This window comes from Apis mellifera, linkage group LG6 (genome assembly GCF_003254395.2).
Source record: "Apis mellifera strain DH4 linkage group LG6, Amel_HAv3.1, whole genome shotgun sequence".
Taxonomy (NCBI): Eukaryota; Metazoa; Arthropoda; class Insecta; order Hymenoptera; family Apidae; genus Apis; species Apis mellifera.
Window position 1 is genome coordinate 6931153 of NC_037643.1, and position 19534 is coordinate 6950686.

Consider the following 19534-nt stretch of genomic DNA (forward strand, 5'->3'; position numbering starts at 1 on the left):
TCGAATGTTGATTGAATTGATTTGAAATTTGATCAATATATATTTATTAGAAATGTTTAGTTGATAGTTATAGATAGTTTTCAATAATAAAATACATTTTTTTTAATTCTCACAATTTGATCATTATTTATAAGAAAAATTTTTATAATATCGAAAGAAATATAAATTTCTCAAAACTAACAAATAGTCATTCTAAAATTCGGAACTACCAACTTTGCAAATATCAGAATAAACATCTATTAAATTCATTTCTTTCTAATAACATTTGATTCCTATAAAAGAAATCTTTTACATTAAATTTGATTAGATTTATAAGTATTATACACATTGAACTCGATTTCATCGAAATTAAACCATTCGAAAAGTCTACAATAAACAATACACGATAGTCAGTGATTTCGACTTTTTCGACAACTTAACCTCAAATCCGGATCAGATAATCGGTAGTCGTTTTCCTTATCTGGTAAACTATTTGAACGACAATGACTCATTGTTCGTCTTGGAAATCCTGTGTTCACTTAACAAAGGTTTAGCAACAGTTTCTCATTTGGTGAAAATATAAAACCGGTCACGAGGTAGGACGAGTGAATGAATTGATTTCGCAATTGTACCAGATGCTGAACTCTCTCGTGTCACGTTGGATATTCGAAACCTTGTTACCGGCTCGGATCAATTAGATTTGCGATTATTACACACTGAAACTAATCGTGGATATATCGATGTTTGTAGGAAGAAAATATTGTTTAGAGTTGTTTATCGTGGACGCGATTATGATTTTTACGAACGAAGAGAGATAGATAGAACAGGTATTAAAGAAATGAATGTTTGTAGGTTATAATTTAAGAATGACTAATGGAAAAGAAAAATAGATTTATTCTATTTTTTTATTTTTGTTGAAGTTTTGAAGCATATTTCATTAAACTAGTATTTAGATCATTTAATGATCTATTGATTAATAATAATGATTAAAATAATTAAAGACTATATGTTGTAATATCAAACTGATAATTATATTATCTATAATATATTGAAGTATTTATATGAAGTATTTTTAATAATAAATAAAATATCATTCATTTATTTTAGAAAAAAATTGAATCATAATATAAATCACACACGTGTAATGTATTAATATTTTTTTTTTTTAAATACATTTATATATAATTTGTTATATTAAAGACAATTTTATGATAATTATTGACGTAAATTTCTACGTCAATTAATAATTTGTAATGATAATTAGAGTTCTGTAGATTGAATATAAACTTTTATTATTCTAAAATAATATGTAATAATGGATAAGTTTCTATTTATATATAATTATTTTCCTTCTATTCAGGAATATATTTTAAATTACGTGGAAAATCAAGAGATAATGATAAAATTTCAAAACATATAAACATATGGATTCATAATCTATTCACATCCATATTCAAATGGTCTGAATCTATCCTGTGAGATACTTGATCCCATCGCTACAATGATACCACGAATAGGAGGAAACAGAGGGGAGAGGATCGGTCAGTTCTCCCTGTGTCGGTGTTCGCGCCACAGATTGCATCAGCACGCCCTTAATCCTATTATGACTAAGTAATGACTCCTTAGTATGCCGACTCGAGAACCGTAAAAATGTTGTGTCAGATGCTATCTGACTGGTTGTCGTTTGGTAATTTACCATACGTCCAGCATCGGCTAAAGGTCAGACCGCTTTTACGCTTGATTCACGGCTTCCGAAGAAGTCTTCTCTCCTTCTATGGCGGTCGTAACTATGGAAAGATTAGCGTAGTGAGATTATGATTTATGATTTTCAAGCAGTTCATGAGAATTTTGTATTAAAAGAGTAGAAAGTCGAAGTTAATATATATTGTGATATTATGAACTGCATCGATATCACTATAATGTTAAAAATAATAAAATTATTCAAATTAGTATTAAAGTTTAGAATATTTAGTGAATATCTAGAAATTGAAAAAAACGATGGAATAAATATTTGAAAATTACGCTGATACTTTCAAAATAGTAAGAAAATCGAAAATGTCGATACCATAATAATTTATATATAATAATTTATAAAGATCCAAAAATAATAGAATGTTATTTACAGGTCCAGTTTATCTTGTTAAGCACATTTGTTGAAAAAATGGCATGACTCAAAATTTGCTTTTATCGAATTAATTCTTTGTCACGAAGAATGAACATTGCTTAAGAAACATCAAGCAATCACTACTGAAAAGAAACAGAAAAAGAGAAAGAGAGAGAAGGAACGATGGTATTTATAGGTCGTTCGAATTCTATGGATCTCGAAGGGAACACGACAAGTAATAAGTTTCGTTTAAGTCTGAGCAATCAGATAACGATCGGAATTTTGCGGCGAGAAGAAAGAGGGAATCGAGAGAGAAGGAGAGATTGTGTATCCAATCTACTTGTAATTATATGCAACGGAATCTGGTATATAAGGATTGTTTAACGGTAAACGATGAATTGGTGCAAATAGCAGGAATGAACAGCTATTTAACGAAATTGCTATGAACCATCTGATTAAGGGGATTGCTTTGAAGTACACGTGTGTATTGTGTAATAACTGATGAACAGGGGAATACATTCACCAGATATTGCGTCCCTTGAACAAGTTGTGCATAAATGAATGAATGGAGATAAATTTTATGGATGATTTTTCAAAAAGGATTATTGTAAAGAGTAATACATATTTGAGAGATATTGTGAGGATGAAATTTTTTTTATTGTTTTTTTTTTTTAAGTTTTATTGTGGAATATTTATTTAACGCATATTTAAATTGCAGGAATAATAAAGTAAAAAACTGTGAAGTAAATAATTGAATAAATAATCAAGTAAGAATTTTTGGAAAATGTTGAAAGAAAGAGAGGAGTTAAAAAAATTGAACGAAAGAATGCTGTTATTAGGTCAATCAATATTTAAATAAAATTGATGTATTGATGAAAAAGAAAATGACTATAATTAAGGTAATATGATGAAAATTAACAGGTTTAATATAGTTACATTTTTAACATATTTTATATTATCACATATATAATTATGTTTAATATATATTAAAGTAAAAAATTTATCATTTTAACAAATTTCTATTATGATACAATTTATATTTTTCGTCAATTATAAATATTTATCTTAAATAGTTAAATAATAATAAGTTTTTACTAACTTTAACTTAACTTTAACCAAATATGGAATTACCTTGTCGACAGAGATAAAAAAACAACATCAAAGCCGCAATGAGAGTCGTAAAGATGAGCCAACAGAACCATAAAAGCAACGCAGAACAATAAATCTAATATCTCGTAAAACTCTGGTTGCCTCTTTCCATCATCAACGATTAGGAATGATTCTCGAGAGCTTCTTAATAATGAATGATCCCAAATCCATCAAAACTCGGAACGAAAATATCCTATCCTATCCGTGAAGAAAGGAGTCCTCGAAAAAAATATGTAAAAGGGTCCACCAGAAACCAGTTCAGATTTATCGCTTCCGGTATAGTGAAAAATATGAAGCAAATTAACATGCCCAAGTAATATTGTTACGATGATTTATGGTATGTAAAACGACGTTTGAAAGGGTAAAGAACGAGGGAAGCTCATGTATCAGTGAAGATGGTCAACGACGTCTGCTTGGAACAACCATTAAGCCGCTTATCCACTGGTCTTTACGAATAGTTTTTAAACGATTCATTGAACAATATATAAAATTATTTTGATTATACGATTTCTATAATGAAATTCAACATTTAATTTTCCAAATTAATTTAGTATGAAATTAATTCTTGAATCTTTTCATCTTTTTGTTTTATTTTTAATTGTACATTACAAATTTATTTATATCTCAAAATGAATATATATGATCATCTTTTTGATGAAATGATAATTTTCTTTAATCTATTTCAAATCTGATTCACATTTTTTTTCTTTCTTAAAATTATTTCTAGATAATGATATCATTTTTAGATAATAGTGTCAATACCAATTAAAGACTGCATATAACAAACAACTTAATAACTTTTTAACATTTTAAATAAAAATTCCAATTCACGAATCAGAATCATCACAATTCTCTATCGAATATCTCTTATCGAAATTTAACAGTGGATACAAGGCTTTAAGTGTTTCAAATGACGATTAAACCTGTATCATTGACCGCCCTCTCATTATCTCGTTTCTCTGCCCTTCTCACCTTCTCTTCTTCACGTCCTGGTTTCATGCTTGCATAATGCATAAACAGGGTGAAAACACGAGGAAGCTGTCCAACGTCATTTTAAGCGGCAAAGAGAATGCGAATTTGCAAGAAACTAAGCCGACTGCATACCAACGAGCCTGAAACCCAAGAAAGCCGATCTTTCCGCAATATCTTCACCGCCTTAATTCCCTGCGAATCTCATGAAAAAAAGGCGCGAACATCGTCCAAAGGGATTTAAACGGCTACTTATCCTCGTTCGGTTTGGTTTGGTAAGTGGGAAACGAGTTTTCGATAGGCCGTTTTCCATGTTTGAGCGCCATGAATCCTTAAATAAAGTTAAATGGAGAATCAAGGATTAAGGCGTTTAAGAATTTTTATACTGAAATTTGTTTTGTTTAATTTTTTCTTGGATACTGAAATTTGTTTAATTTTTATTAAAACATTATATTTTTTTTAGTAATAAACCAGGAAAGAAGATATAAAGAAAAAAATGGATGTGATAAAACGTGTAAGTTTATAAGTTCACGTGTTTTGAGATAGGTAAGATTAATTTAATTTTTGAATAATAAATATTTTAATATAAATATATTAAAAGTTGTGTGATGTAAATTTCGCATGGTCTAATAAATCTTTACATTTAATAAAATTAAAGTACTTATTCTTTCATATGATTTCTTTCAGAGATAGAACTCGAGTGACATAAGTATTTGAATGATTTTAAAATTCATTCAACTCAAAAAAACATTTCGATAAAAAAGAATTGTTTCAAAAACTTATTTTCTTCAACTTTAATCAAGCAATCACACATTGCAATCAATTACTAATACAAAAAATAATTGGAGACAACATACAGAGCCGCTGTGTTACAATAGTTGTTACTGAAACGAGTTCAAATCACGTTGCTCTAAGGATGCTTTTAATTTGAAAGCAAATTCTCCAAGATAATGTATGAACTTGGCAATGGTAACATTGAAAGGATAATGTACCAACTTTGTCTACCCTTAAAAAACGTTGACCGAGAAGAAAGAAGAATGATGGACGTTCAACCCGAATAGTTTTCCAGATGTCATCCCTTTCTCGAGATTCACAACGAGGCGAATTGTCAGCTTTGCGAAATGGAAAAAAAAAAAACAAAAAGAAAAAAAGAAAAAATAAATATTACGACTGTGTTACGAACGTGGTTTACCGGTAGCTAACACGTAGAAGCTACTCTTTGTACGTGGAATAGTTACGAGTTCTTCGGGTTCTGTTTAATATGCATGGAAACGCGCCTCTTAGAGCATATGCTTTCATATGTTTACCGCTTCCAATTTCTCATTGTTATCAAAACTACTGACTTAAACGATATTCTTGTATGGAGGAAGAGTGAAAGAACGAGTTCGAAAGTTACAGAGAAAATAATAATGGATTAAATAAAAAAAAGAAACTCGAATTTTTCTAAAGGGTAAGTAATTTATCCAATTTATCAAGAAGATGAATTTTTATTTTGGAAATTTATTATTTTAAATTATATTAATATCTAAAATTAAGAAAAAAACTATCTTTAGATAATGAAATAGAAATATGAGTAATCAATCCTGTATATTTTCAGTATTTTTCAAAGCAAGAAGACTGACAAAACCTAAAATGGACAGGATAGGATCCAAGTATATTTAAAAAACAAAATACTACTAAATAATCTTAACTTGAAATTTTCTACAAATTTTTAAGTAACATAAATCCATTCATAAATAAGATCACTTACTTAATTACAAATTTCTTTGTTTGTTTCAGGATTCTTCAAGAAAAAAATGCTCAAGATCAATCATTTGTTCAATTCACATTCAATTGCCTCTTTAGAGATAAGGAAAGCTTGAGCAACTGAGCAACCTAAAGATGTCGCATATCCTTAAATCATCTTATCTATTCAAAGCTTATTATTCACACGCTTTAAACGACGTCTAAAGTGCAGTGACATCTTTTTTTGACTGTCACGCCTTTATCGCGTTCAGTTTTACGCGACTACTCGTATCGATCTGACAGTGGCGTAAAAGCCATGACAGAATACCATCAGCGACCATCTTCGCGGAATCCTAAGAAACTTAGTTAGTCAGGAACCCTCTGTGTTGCGTATCGGAGTCAGCAGCCCGTTGCTGGATGACAAATCGTTGGTTGGCCGAGCTGACAGCTAACATCCATTGACCGTTTTACAACTTGATAAATCGTAACACGGAGGATCTTCTCGTTATAACAGATGGTGTACGCGTTAAGTGTCTATTTTTTAAAATTACTTCTTTATTTAAGGATCTTTATTTTTTTGATCTTGTTCAAATCATTGGAACCGATGAAATAATGCAACATATTATTCTACAATACAAATTAAAATTTTCTGATAACAAAATTCTAAGTAATTCAATAAAATATAAAATACAAATTGATAGATGATGATAATTGAATTTAAAAATCTATGGAAAACTATATAAATGTTAAGTTTCTTTTATCTTCTTTTTCTTGATTCAAGTTGAATCACTCGCATAAATATATATAAATAATAAATATAAATATATTTTCATTTGTGTTATTATTCATGTATTCATTTACTCTGTAATTTAATAAGTTCATCATTTGATTCATTGGTAATCGCTAATGTCTCTATAATATTCTTGGTTAATAATCAATTAAGAGACTTGATTGAAAAGTAGCAACGTTAAAAGATGAATTGCCGAATTGATGTCGTAATATCGAATGATTAATGGTATGATAAATCGTTGAAAGAATGATCGCCTACTCGAAAACGATCGAGGAAGGTGGAGTGGGTCGTTTAATGATTCGAATACGTGATTGTAACGTTGCAGTTGATTATTAACCGTACAATTTATTGTATCATAAATGTCTACTTCCACGTCTAATTTTTTACCGTATCGTGATATATACCTTATTGTGAACAAACCTACGAGTTTGCTATAAAGCTTAATTACTTAACCTCAATATTATCGAGAATAGGAAAGAGTATCGATGAAACATTTTACCGGGACGATACGTACTGTAAAATGAGATAATTCGATTCTAAATAATCAAATATGCCTAATTTCGTATCGTAAGGTTTAATTTATTATTAATTTATGTAGATTGAAATAAAAGGATAAATCGAAATTATTCGAAAAAAAAAAATAGTCGAGAAAAATCGTGGCTATTTGCAATATCATAAATATAAGATCTCCTATAATATTCTGATTTAAAGCAAAAGCCACAGAGATCATTATGGAAATCACTAAATCTAATTTCCATAATAGATAAGTTGTATAGATTACTTCAACAAGATTTTAATGCAGCTAGGTTAGGAATTTTTATTACAATATTGTTACAATATTGTTATATTTTCATGTTAATGATGTCGGTGCAATCATAATGTCGTTTTAATTAAATGTAAATAAAATACGAACTCAACAAAACTCAAAACTATTATGTCCTAAAAATGATTCAATTAATTAGAATCGATTAATTGGAAATTGAATACGTATACAAATAGAAAACTATTTGAAAACTTTTTTATACTTTTTATATATATTTTTTTTTTTATTTAATATTGCATTGATTTATCTGATAAGTAATTAATAATTTTATTATCTACAAGATATGATGATAATAATACAGATACGATGTTGATTCAAGTAGTATCAAGGTTAAAAAGCAGCACAGTCGAGGAATGTTAATTTCAATCAGTGTTCTACGTAGATCTGTATCGATAATATTCTGCTTATCTTAGATGTTATTTAATGATTTTTCATACATTATCTTTTAATTTCGCTACGTCTAATATAATTTATATAAGGGGAACTGTGTTAAACATAATAAAATCTAGCAATGAATTATTTATTATCACTCGCAATTACAAGTTAAGGGTTATGGAACCAGTTTGAAAAACGAGGATCGTTTAATAATTACTGTTGACGATGTAAACGATGTAAAATTAAAATTGGAATTTAATTACAATGTAATCATATGTGTATATACGCGTTTGATCGAATAATAATAAATAATCGAAACGAGATTCTCCTAATAAAGAAATCGTCATTTGCCTATGTATCTTCCATTTCTTCGACATTCGACGAGCCTTCGTAAAAATTATTATGATTGTAATTACGAATTAAATATTATTGATTGGATATATCAATTATGATACAATTTTATCGTATGATGGTATGATATAAATATTATTCGTATGATTAATATATCATCTTGAAAGAATTTATAATATTTTTTAAAACAAATAAGCAGTTTCGACTATTTTAAAATTCCCGCGAAATTTCTTAACCTTTACTCCATTTTGCACTTATAAATTATTTCAATTGCACGAGTTTTCTAAAAAAGAATAGAACGTAAGACAAGATGAGATATTTAATTAACAATTAATTTAAATAACAATTAAAACTTTTACACGCTTTTGTTGGATTGAATCGATATAATTTTTCGTTTTCCAGACTGCTTTGCATTTTTGTAACATGGGAAAATATAAACATAATTTTATCAATGTGGAAAATCTCTTGGTCGAAGGATTAAATTGAAGGATTAAAATTGAGAAAAAAAAAAAGAAAAAGGAAAGAAATCCTCTTCTTCTTTTTAATTCGTGACAGGATATTGCGAATTGACGTCACATCTTGGCTAAAAAGTAACGTATTACAATGTAAAATGTATATTTAGAAATGGAAAAGATATTCACGGTTTGGCCATAAATCGACAGTCTGACAGTTTATTTACAATGTAAGCAATCGTAAGTTGGTTTTATTAACTAGATGGATAATGTAGCAACGTGATAATTAAGTCGAACTAATGGACGATTAAACGTGAATAGAATCGATATCAAATTAATTGATATATTGTTAAATTAATTGGATCGAGAAAGAACGGATATTATATCAATTTGTAATTGATGTTAATTGTAAATTAATGGTAATATTAATATTACAATAATATTATGAGTACATTTGTGAACTAAATTGCACGTATTTTAGGTTAGGAAAATAGTTGAATAAATTTTTAAAAATTTTTTACAGAAACAGTGATGAAAATTAACAAGGATTATTGATTGATTAATATTTGATATCGAAGAATAATAAGTGTAATAATAAGTGAATAATAAGTGTAATATAATAAGAATAATTTTATATCGAAGAATTTAATTTTGTGTTAAATAAGAAAATGTCGAATTAATTAAAGTGAATTCTAGAATTAATAAAAAAAAAGTGATTGTTAAAAATAAAATTTTTCGTTTAAAGTAAAATTCTAAAATTCTTGATCCATTTTTCAAATTTGATCGAAAATCTAAGATATCTTTTAATATTAGCAATACGACAATAGGTTTATTTTTAAAATTTCTTCGATAATGTAAACAGAAAGCAAAGAAACGAACTCAATACTCGATGGAATACAGTTTATCTGAAAGCACTGCTGAAAATAATATCGTTCGAAAGTTAATTCTGTCGATATCAACAAACGACACGTGATTCATATCCTAGAAATTTTCAACGCGAACCTATTTCTATATCGTTACGAAATACATGGCACCTTAAAATTAGCAACGTTTACACTTTGACGTTATTGGTTTCGGTTTGGGAGAAAGTAATATCGATTTTGCACGATAAAACGTATTTAAAACTGGTATTTAATATTTCATTATCGAATAATCGTCTCGACATTAATATTTTTGATATTTCGTATCGCAAAATTGTATCGCAAACATATTTACATAACTACATACGTAAGCATATCAATGAATTTTTTTTTCTGTATAATACTAACTAATTTATTATTTAAACAACGTTATTATTGTAACTCTGACGATTTGTTAAATCATTCATTCGTACATTCTTACATTCACTCGTAATATTAATTTCAAACTATATATATATATCTACGTTTCACTTTCAGAATCGTTCTAACCTCTCTTTCAAATCCATCTGTAATTGAAAGCTCGAATTGCGATATATTCTTTTATCTAATCGTTTGATCTAATCTTTGGAACTTGGAATATATATAAATCAAGAGATATTATATTGTTACAAAACGAATCTATCAATTGAAAATTCTTTATTTGATCGGGGTTTAAAAAGTGACACTCAACTTTCCCTTCGATCTAATACGAAATACGGATTCGATGTATATATATTCGAGTGTTGTCAACTAGAGAGAGCGATAGTAAAAAAAAAAAAGAAATATCGAAATCGTGTCTCGAAAATCATATCTACTTATGCGAAATATAAAATAATAAAGGTAAATCGATTCTGGATACGCTAATATAACTTTGAAAATATTCTCGAACAACATCTGATTCTATCTTATCTTATGGAATATTTGCCAATATTCGATCCAAGTGAAAACCGGAAAACTCATATTTTTCCATGAACGATAAATATTAAGTGGGGGAGAGGAAATTAGTTTTAAATCGAGTAATAAGTGACACTTTGAGCGAGCGTTAATCGAGATCGCGGTAATAGAAATATATATATATATATATATATATATATATATATATTTTTCTTCAGGATCAGAATATGGAAACTAATTAGGTTACAGGTTATAGTCTTAAAAGTATTTAAATGTATCGGTGTATACGTTTTGTGAGAAATTAGATTGGAATTGAAATAGTTGTCAGACGCTGAAATGCAGCGTGCATAATGAAACCGGCTTATATATTGTTAAATAATTTCTCGAAGTAATGTACATTTAAAATTGAATACGCGTGGACAAAAACTTGATTCGTTCTCTTTATTCATTTTATGGAAATTTATATGTTGGAAATATCGAGCGCGTAGAGATAAATTATCCTGAAAATAAATCTTTTATTGTCCATTGGGTTCAAAGGTGAGATAAATCTGTCTTTTCAATGTTTTTTATATAGTTACATCGATAAAAAAAAATGAATTTGCATAAACATTCACGATAGAAGTAATAGTATAAAAGGAAAAGAAATTTTTTTTTTTTTTTAATTTTTAAATATCGATAGATATTTATGGATATTTATTGCTTCATTTTAGAATCATGACCTAAATATTTAAAGAAGGAAATAAAAAAAAAAATCACGTGTCAAAGATCAAAGTATTAAACAACCAGAAGATTTTTGAAATATTTTTGGAATTAACTGTATATACCGTCGATTGATTAGTCTTAAAACACGTTTTAAAATGTTTAAATATATTCTACCAAACTTTGAAATCAACTTGGCATATCTGATTGGATCACGAGCGAAATGAAATCGGTCTCTCGACGTAATTAGAAGCTATTAGACACACATGGTGATTGCGTGAAATCTGCAAAATCGTTCGATTTTCTTCGAAGTTCGATAATTTAAATAATCCACGAAAAAATCAGCATCGTAGAGTTATCTTTAGATATTTTTCGTGATGATTTTTCTTGAATGACTTGAAAATGATATGTATATTTTTATTTTTTTATCGACGGATGATAAGATCACAAGTAACTAGATTAGAACGAAAAGTAACTAGCAATGAAAATAAAATATAAGTCACTATACGAATAAAGAAAAGTACCTAGAATAACTAGTTATTTTAGCCTTTAAAAGTTTAGATAAAAGCAGTCGTCAATCAATTGTTTCTCCAATTTTGCATGCAACGGCATGCAATTAATTTTATTCTCGCGTGATTATCGAGTGACAATTAAGTAACGAACGCGCCTATTAACGTTGTCACGCCTATAAAATGACGGCGCCACTATATAAAATCTAGATTTAACGCGTGCCGTGCAAATGAAGAATAGGTTAATACGATTTGACAGCAAGTGATTCGATTGAAACGTTCCTTTCGAAGAAACATTTCTTCAATGTTATCTAATGCTGGAGAAAAAAATCGAATCGATTAAAGGCACGCGATTTATTATTAAATAAATCTCCAATTGCTTTTGAAAACGTCATTGTGAAACAATCGTCCACGATAATTTTTACATTCATATTTACATTATCTCTATATTAGATAATGGATTTCAAAAGGACATTAAGAAACACTTTTTTTGTTTTTTTTTTTTTTCGAAAAGAAAAATTGTTCAACTCACCAAGCATGATTGAAACGTTAAAGATTGATTGTGAATAGAAGTTTCAAAAGACGTATATCACACTTCGAATTACGTATAATTATCTCACATTGAATTACAAACAGAATATTTATTATTAATGTACTGGACGTAAAATCAAAAAATAATATAAAGTAATATAAGATATTTATATCGTCAATTTATATCGATTTGACAGAAGAAAAAATTAGCGCAAGATTTTCGAAAAGTACATATATAATATTCCACCGATTATACACTTTCTCCGCGAATTTTTTTTATTCGCAAAAAAAAAAAAAAGAGAAGAGAAGGAAAAGTTGTCGAGCATCGAAGGAGGGTTTAAATACAAATTGCCATTAGACGGAACAAGACGACGAGACCGTCACCGTGTCACGAGATATATTTGTATCGGAGCCCACCGCGTGGCAATGCATTACGGCTTATCGTGCGCCAGTGACAGTCGAAGTAAATCAATAAGCGAGACAGGGGGATGCCGGCTAATAATAAGAATCGTTTCTTCGACCACTGTCACACGTCCCTGTCACACTTGACACTCCGCGCCATAAACCGGCTCTCCTCGCGTCCCGTGGCTTTAATCCGTTCATTTACTTCGATCGCATGCATTTACCACCACGTGGAGACGTTGACGGGTGTACCGTCGAGCGAAACATTTGCCAATCGTTTAACGACGAATTCGCGACTTATTTAAAATTTAACAGATTAATTGGAAAAGTTTAATTTTTTCATCTTAAGACTTTTATTTCTTTTTTCAAATAATAATAATTTTAATTCTAAACTTTAGAATCGAAACGAATCGAAACGAAATGTAATCCCAAGAAAAATTTTCTCATCGACATGACACCTGTATACCAAATAATATAAATTTCCTTTCATAAACTTTTGAAACGATAAAGAAAAATAAAGGCATCCTTCAAAACTCACCTCTTTTCGCAAAGAATCGATAAACTTAACTCGTCCAACCTTTTCGAATCCTCTTTCCCCTCGATTCACCAGCTGGATCAATCCAACAAGTTTCCACGGTGGTTTCGATGGTGGTAGATTATCGAGCTGCTCTCGAGATAATGCGGCCCGCTCTCGCCCAGATTGTACCGCACTTGAACGTCACCACGAACCAAGCGTTCTTATTACGTGTCGATGACGGTGCGTCATCGCCACCTACGAATCCTTCGCGATTCGTGGTAAAAGAGGCGGTGGAGAGAAAAAAAAGAAAGAAAGAAAGAAAGAAAGAAAGAAAGAAAATATAGAGAAACTCGAGCGATCTGCGGAGCGTCACAGCGGCCGCTGTTTCAATAATATTTATCGAAAGGCCACCCCCGCCGTCCCGAGGAGGAATGTTATTTTTCTTATGCGTGGGCGGAAGGAGGGATACAAGCGGATGGAATTGGATTTCGGTTGATTGACATTCGCGGTATCTAATCTGAGTCTAGGATTCGTTGTGTTTATAATAAAGAGTTTCTGCTCGCTCGCTCGCTCGTCCAGTTCAGTTCTCGATTTCGTCCGTCCTCGATCGTCCCAAGTTTCTGAAATGTCGATCGAAATGAGAAAAATATATGTATATGTATATCTTTAGCTCGAATTTGGCTTTAATCATTTCTCTTTTTTATCTCGAGTTTTAATGTTTCTTTTTGGATTCGATCGACGAGTTCAAGGTATTAAAAACAAGGGATGAGAAAAATATATATATATATATATCTTTAGCTCAAATTTTGCTTTAATCATTTCTCTTTTTTTATCTCGAGTTTTAATGTTTCTTTTCGATCGACGAGTTCAAAGTGTTAAAAACAAGGGATGAGAAGCAATGATAAAGGGATGAAAAGCAAAACCAGATCTGATTGCGGAAAGGAAAATGCCTCATCAGATATTCAAGTTTATTAAATAATAATCAATCAACTTTATATAAACGTTAAGTTAAAAAACTGCATGTACTTTGTACTTTTTCTTTAAAAAATATACGGATCTTGGAATAAATAAATCCTCACGATCCATTCTCCTCCCCTTTCCATGCCTCACCAGATACCATTATTCAAGTTTATTAAAGTAAATAATAACCAATCGACTTTATATAAAATCGTTAAGTTAAAAAACTGCAAAAAATATGCGGATCTTGGAATAAATAAATCCTCACGATCCATTCTCCTCCCCTTTCCATGCCTCACCAGATACCATTATTCAAGTTTATTAAAGTAAATAATAACCAATCGACTTTATATAAAATCGTTAAGTTAAAAAACTGCAAGAAATATGCGGATCTTGGAATAAATAAATCCTCACGATCCATTCTCCTCCCCTTTTTTTTACCCTTTCTGAAAGATCGCGGTTACGAAACCTTCGAATCGAGAAATTATTCCTCGAGGAAAACGAAAATCGAATCTCACCCCCCCTCCACCAATCTCTCGCCACGCCTCGATTATTTATCGTTCTCACGTTTCGATAACCCCAAAGTGGAACAAGGAATTCCACCTTCGAGCTCTCTCCACTCGTGTAGTATCCATCCATCCTTTCGAGCGAGGATGATCGAGGGGAAGCACCTCTCCGCCAAGATAAGAACGCATCCCTCCTGCGCGACGAGAAAGAGAGAAAGAGATAGAAATAGAGGCACGAAGAAACAAAAGATCGGCCGCCTAAGCAAACTCCCTTCGAAAGGGTTGTGAGATATCTGTGGAGGGGGGAGGGGAGTCCTCTCGAGTGGCGCTAACCGCCGCGGTGGTCGGTCGGGGTTTCTCTCGCACAGTAATTATGTAGATTTTTTTCTCGAGGAGGAGGAGGAGGGCTCGGCCAAACAAAGATTCGGGACAGGGAAACCTTCGTGTTTACCTTCCCCGGCCCATTGTTTCGAGCTCGCTGCCTAACTCTCCCTCTCTCTCCTCCTCTCTCTCTCCTCCTCTCTCTTTCGTTTCGAGGATTAGCTATAGGATAATAATTTTTTGAAAGGAGGATCGATTTAATTGCGAGGGGACGGGATGGAAGACGTCGAAGATCAATTTTGGGGATGGAAGAAGGGAGATGGCATGATACTTTAACCCCTGTTTTATCGAAATTTGTCGATAATTTTTCGAGAGGGGAAAGATGGAAAACAGAATGTGATATTTATAAGAGTGAAAGAAAAAACTCGTGAGAAACGTGAACGTTTACGATTTTTAATATTCCTTGCAGCAAATGAATTATTCATCCTTTGCCTGCTTGCTTAATTAAAATAATTATTCGACGATTAGAAAAAAAAAGAAAAGAAAAGTTTCACTGCCTTGATTCGATTATTTATTTCGATCGAGATTCGAGGAGTGTTGTCCCGAAAGAAAAAGAAAAGAGAGAAAAAAATGTATATCTCTCTCTCGTAAAAACCATCGAAATCCGTTATCCGAGATTATTTTAAAACGCGTGGGAGGAGATGTATAATCTAGGAGAGAAGGTAAAAGTAAAGGAATTGAATTCGTTCCGTAATTTTCTGAATCGCCCAAATGGAAAGTGTGATCCGGGACCCACGTTTCGCGAGGTAAGTAAATCCGTGTTGAATGCGGTTTAAACGAAGAAGCCAGTTTATAATCATTGTCAAACGGCGCGTTAAAATACGAATACACGCGAAATTTGCGGAAGTGGGACACGGGCGAAGCACGCGTAGCACGTGTTTCGTACATACGAATGTTTCGAACGACTCGTTTCAATCGTTTTCATTCGTTGAAACAATACAACTGAATTTGATACTTTGAATTTTTAGAATCGAGAAAGGGGAATATATATCTTTTTACGATTTTTTTATTACCGTATATTACAGTATTGGAAGCGTGGACGGGAGAATCGCTTGTATTTGTAAATTGTATATATTTTACGATTTAATTATTACGACGTTGAAAAAAGGGAACGTCAAGGATGTCGAAAAGATGTCGGATTCTAACTTCCGTTTCGTGTTACGTGCACGTTGGAGAATTATATTATTAGAATCGATGAAAGTCGGTGATTAAATTTAATTTTAAATTTCTAAATACCAAAAACTTTACGAACTAATATTAACATTTAAAATATATACATATAAAGTTGAAAAATTGAATAGAAATTTAATAGAATGAAATTTTTCAACAAAATTTTCAATTATTTTTCAATTGAATTAAATTTAATAGAATGAAATTTTTCAATTATTTTTCAATCGAATTAAATTTAACAGAACGAAATTTTTCAACAAAATTTTCAATTATTTTTCAATCGAATTAAATTTAATAGAATGAAATTTTTCAATTATTTTTCAATCGAATTAAATTTAACAGAACGAAATTTTTCAACAAAATTTTCAATTACTTTTCAAAATTGAATCAAATTCAACAGAAGGAAATTTTTCAACAAATTTTTCTCTCATTCATTTCTAATAAATATAATAATGAACTCGTGACGTTAATTCCTTTTAAATATAAAAGGATCCCCGCTAATTTCACGCGGGACGTACTAATTACTTCCATCCGAAAAACCGAGCGGGGAGGTGAAAAAATGCGAGTAGGAGAGGAAAAAAAAAAGGGGGAGGGAGAACGAAGAGGAGGAGGAGGAGGTCGGTGATTAAAACAAGCATGCCGACCGACACACGAGAAACACTGACAGTTCTGACAGTCGACAGGATTGTGGGCGGTGAGAGGCGTGAGCCCCCCCTTTCCTGCCGCAATGGCGAAATTCGCAAGGGGATAAAAGAAAAAGAAAGAAAGAGAGAGAGAGAGAGAGAGAAAAGAAAGAACAACTCTTACCCCTTTGTATCTGGCGGGAAGAAGCGTCCCTAATTGATCCCATTTCGCGTCACGATTCGCGCTGCTGCCATGTGCCTTTTTCGCAGGGAAATTTCGAGGTAAACAGGTAAACGTCGTTTTAAAAAAAGAAACTATTAAACGAGATTTATTGCCTGCTTTATTCTATGTGCGAATAAATAACACGATAGTTAAGATTTGTTGGAATGGAAAGAATTTTTCTTTTCCTTCGTCGACGATATTTAAAAGAATCGAGATATCGATTTTGGATCACGCGATTTCTTCAAAGTTCTTCTGTTCATTTTATTATTAGATTTTTTTTTAAATTGAAAAGAAAAAAAGATCCAACGATGATGCTGAGAAAAATTGAATTTGAATTAATAAATATTAGCTACAAGTTCTTTTTTTTTCGAATGTTTTATATGCATATATTAATACATGCATGTGGAGAAAAGATGTAAAAAAAAAAAAGGAAGAAACGATAAATTACGAAAACAACGAAGACTGTCGAATAAATCGCGAGGAGAAGAAAGTTTTCTTGGAAAGTATATTATCCATTTTGATCGTGGAAAATAGAAAATTTATTCGCTCTTCGATGCTCAAACTCTTTTACCCGGTTATTTATCTCTTGGCAAGAATTCGACACGGTAATTCGAACGATCGATAATCGATTGCAGAAATCTTAAAACGATCTCGAACTCTCCCAGTTTCGAAAATCGCGCGCTGCCAAGAATTTCTCTGAATCGAACTGGAACTAATTTTGATCGTAGATCACGTCCAAAGTTTTCGATTTGCAATTTTTAACGTCCAACTTGACGAATAATAAATTACTTCAAAAACGCATATTATTTACGACTCATATAAATTTCGACCAACGATCGAGAATCGCGTGGATATTACGTGGAAGCAAAGAAGAACGAATTACCACTTATTGGCAATTATCAATTTATTTAAAAATCAAATTAAGACAAGATATAAAATTATTGCCTCGATTTAACGTATCAAAGAGGAGGACACGTTAAATTGGAAAAAAAAAAAAAAGTTTTTAGCTTCTGAAATATAAATCTATAAAATAATGTAACATACAAACCTTCTGCGAAAACAAAATTAATTTTGTCCCTAAAAATTTGTCCCTTTCGAAATTGCTTCTGACTCGTTGACTCGTCCTTCGATAAAAAGAGGAGAAAAAAAGAAAAAGACGTGATATCTTATTCAGGGGGAGGAAGGGGAAGAAAGAAAAAAAAAGCTTCGAGTGTCCACACCGTTCGTTCTCGGCCAGGTTCGTTAAGGGAATTTATTATAAATCACCGGTGTGGGGCTCATGAAAATGTGTGTTAAGTGGTAACTCAGCGTCACGCGTTATTCACGTCTCTTGGTTGCGCGATGTGCATGGCGACGGTGTGTGTTGGTAAGTTTGAAATGACGTGCAGACGTCACACGTGTGGGCCCTTGAAAAAGAAAGAAGAAAGAAAGAAGAAAGAAGAAAAGGAAAAAAATTCCAACGATTTTCAAATGTTTACCCTTAATTTGCCTACTTAATTAATGGGCCGTTTAATGTTATTACGATATCTCGATATCCCTCGAGATAAAATGCTGTGCTTTCACTTTTCACGAGGAAAAGGAATTAAAAAAAAAAAAAAAGAATCTGCTTTCGTGTACTTTTTTTTTCCCTCTCTTAATCGTTCGCTCGATCGATCTTCGCTCGTTGCGAAATGTTAAAATTCCTCTCCTCTTGGAATTTGTTAAACAACATGTTTATGCAAATCGCTATATATTTTTATGAATGAAGAAATGGGACGCGATTCATTCTTTAAAATATTTTTCTTCAAATTGTTCTCCAATTCGACAATTTTTGAATACTTTGGGAAAGTAAACAGTTTATACAATTATTTATACAAGAAAAATTCCAAAATTGATATTCATACATAAGTGTTTGAACGTTGTTGAGAAATATGGGTATATACTTACGTGATACCTCCAAGTGTGATCGAACTTTGACCAAGTGAGTCGCCACCTGAAACATTCGATTATTTTTTTTTCTCTTTTTTTCAAATCGATAATTCGAACCAAAAATTTCCTAACTCGCATCTAATTCACGAAATTTTACTTATTTAGAATATGAATTTACAATTATCGAATATTATTGATCGTTAATTCTTAACCAATTTTCACGAATTTTCTAACTCGTATCTAATTCACGAAATTTTATTTATTTAGAATATGAATTTATAATTATCGAACATTATTGATCGTTAATTCTTAACCAATTTTCACGAATGGAATATTTGTACTTTGTTATTACGAAAAATTGAATATAATATATTGATATTCGTAATAAATGATATTAATAAAATTCATAATGCGTTCGTTGAATAATAATTAGTTACATCAGTGTAATAGTATCATTCATAAATCGAGAGAATCTTATTAATATAAATTTACCTCGATATCCCACGAATATTAAAAGGATTTTTTCCAATAAAAAAAATATCATCTCTGAACTGTTAATTAATCGAAATGATACAAACATGATAGACAATCTTTATTT

General features: G+C 31.0%; 1 protein-coding gene and 2 long non-coding RNA genes across 6 annotated transcripts in view; 2 read left to right on the forward strand and 1 right to left on the reverse strand.

The window, feature by feature from the left end:
- LOC100577936 overlaps positions 1-19534 on the reverse strand; it is a 117246-nt gene that overhangs the window by 47367 nt on the left and 50345 nt on the right. Inside the window, exons 2-3 of one of the 2 annotated variants that reach the window (XR_001703528.2) lie at positions 18955-19000; positions 18255-18434 (exon numbers count right to left, since the gene is read on the reverse strand). The gene's annotated coding sequence lies outside the window, so the exon portion shown is untranslated. Of the gene's footprint in view, positions 1-18254; positions 18435-18954; positions 19001-19534 lie in introns of those variants that run through there. The other variant, XM_006564093.3, reaches the window with a different exon arrangement.
- On the forward strand, positions 1339-6626 carry LOC102654810. Of its 3 annotated transcripts, XR_003304833.1 has the most exons (9): positions 1339-2019; positions 2105-2720; positions 2802-2982; positions 3226-3569; positions 4253-4476; positions 4665-4747; positions 4889-5651; positions 5799-5853; positions 5981-6626. It is a non-coding gene; the product is annotated as an uncharacterized LOC102654810 (long non-coding RNA). The 3 variants fall into 3 exon arrangements; XR_003304832.1 differs by having other exon boundaries at positions 5799-6626; XR_003304834.1 differs by having other exon boundaries at positions 1339-1698; positions 5799-6626.
- Positions 7850-8777, forward strand: LOC102654775. The gene is made up of 2 exons (XR_001703535.2): positions 7850-8180; positions 8668-8777. It is a non-coding gene; the product is annotated as an uncharacterized LOC102654775 (long non-coding RNA).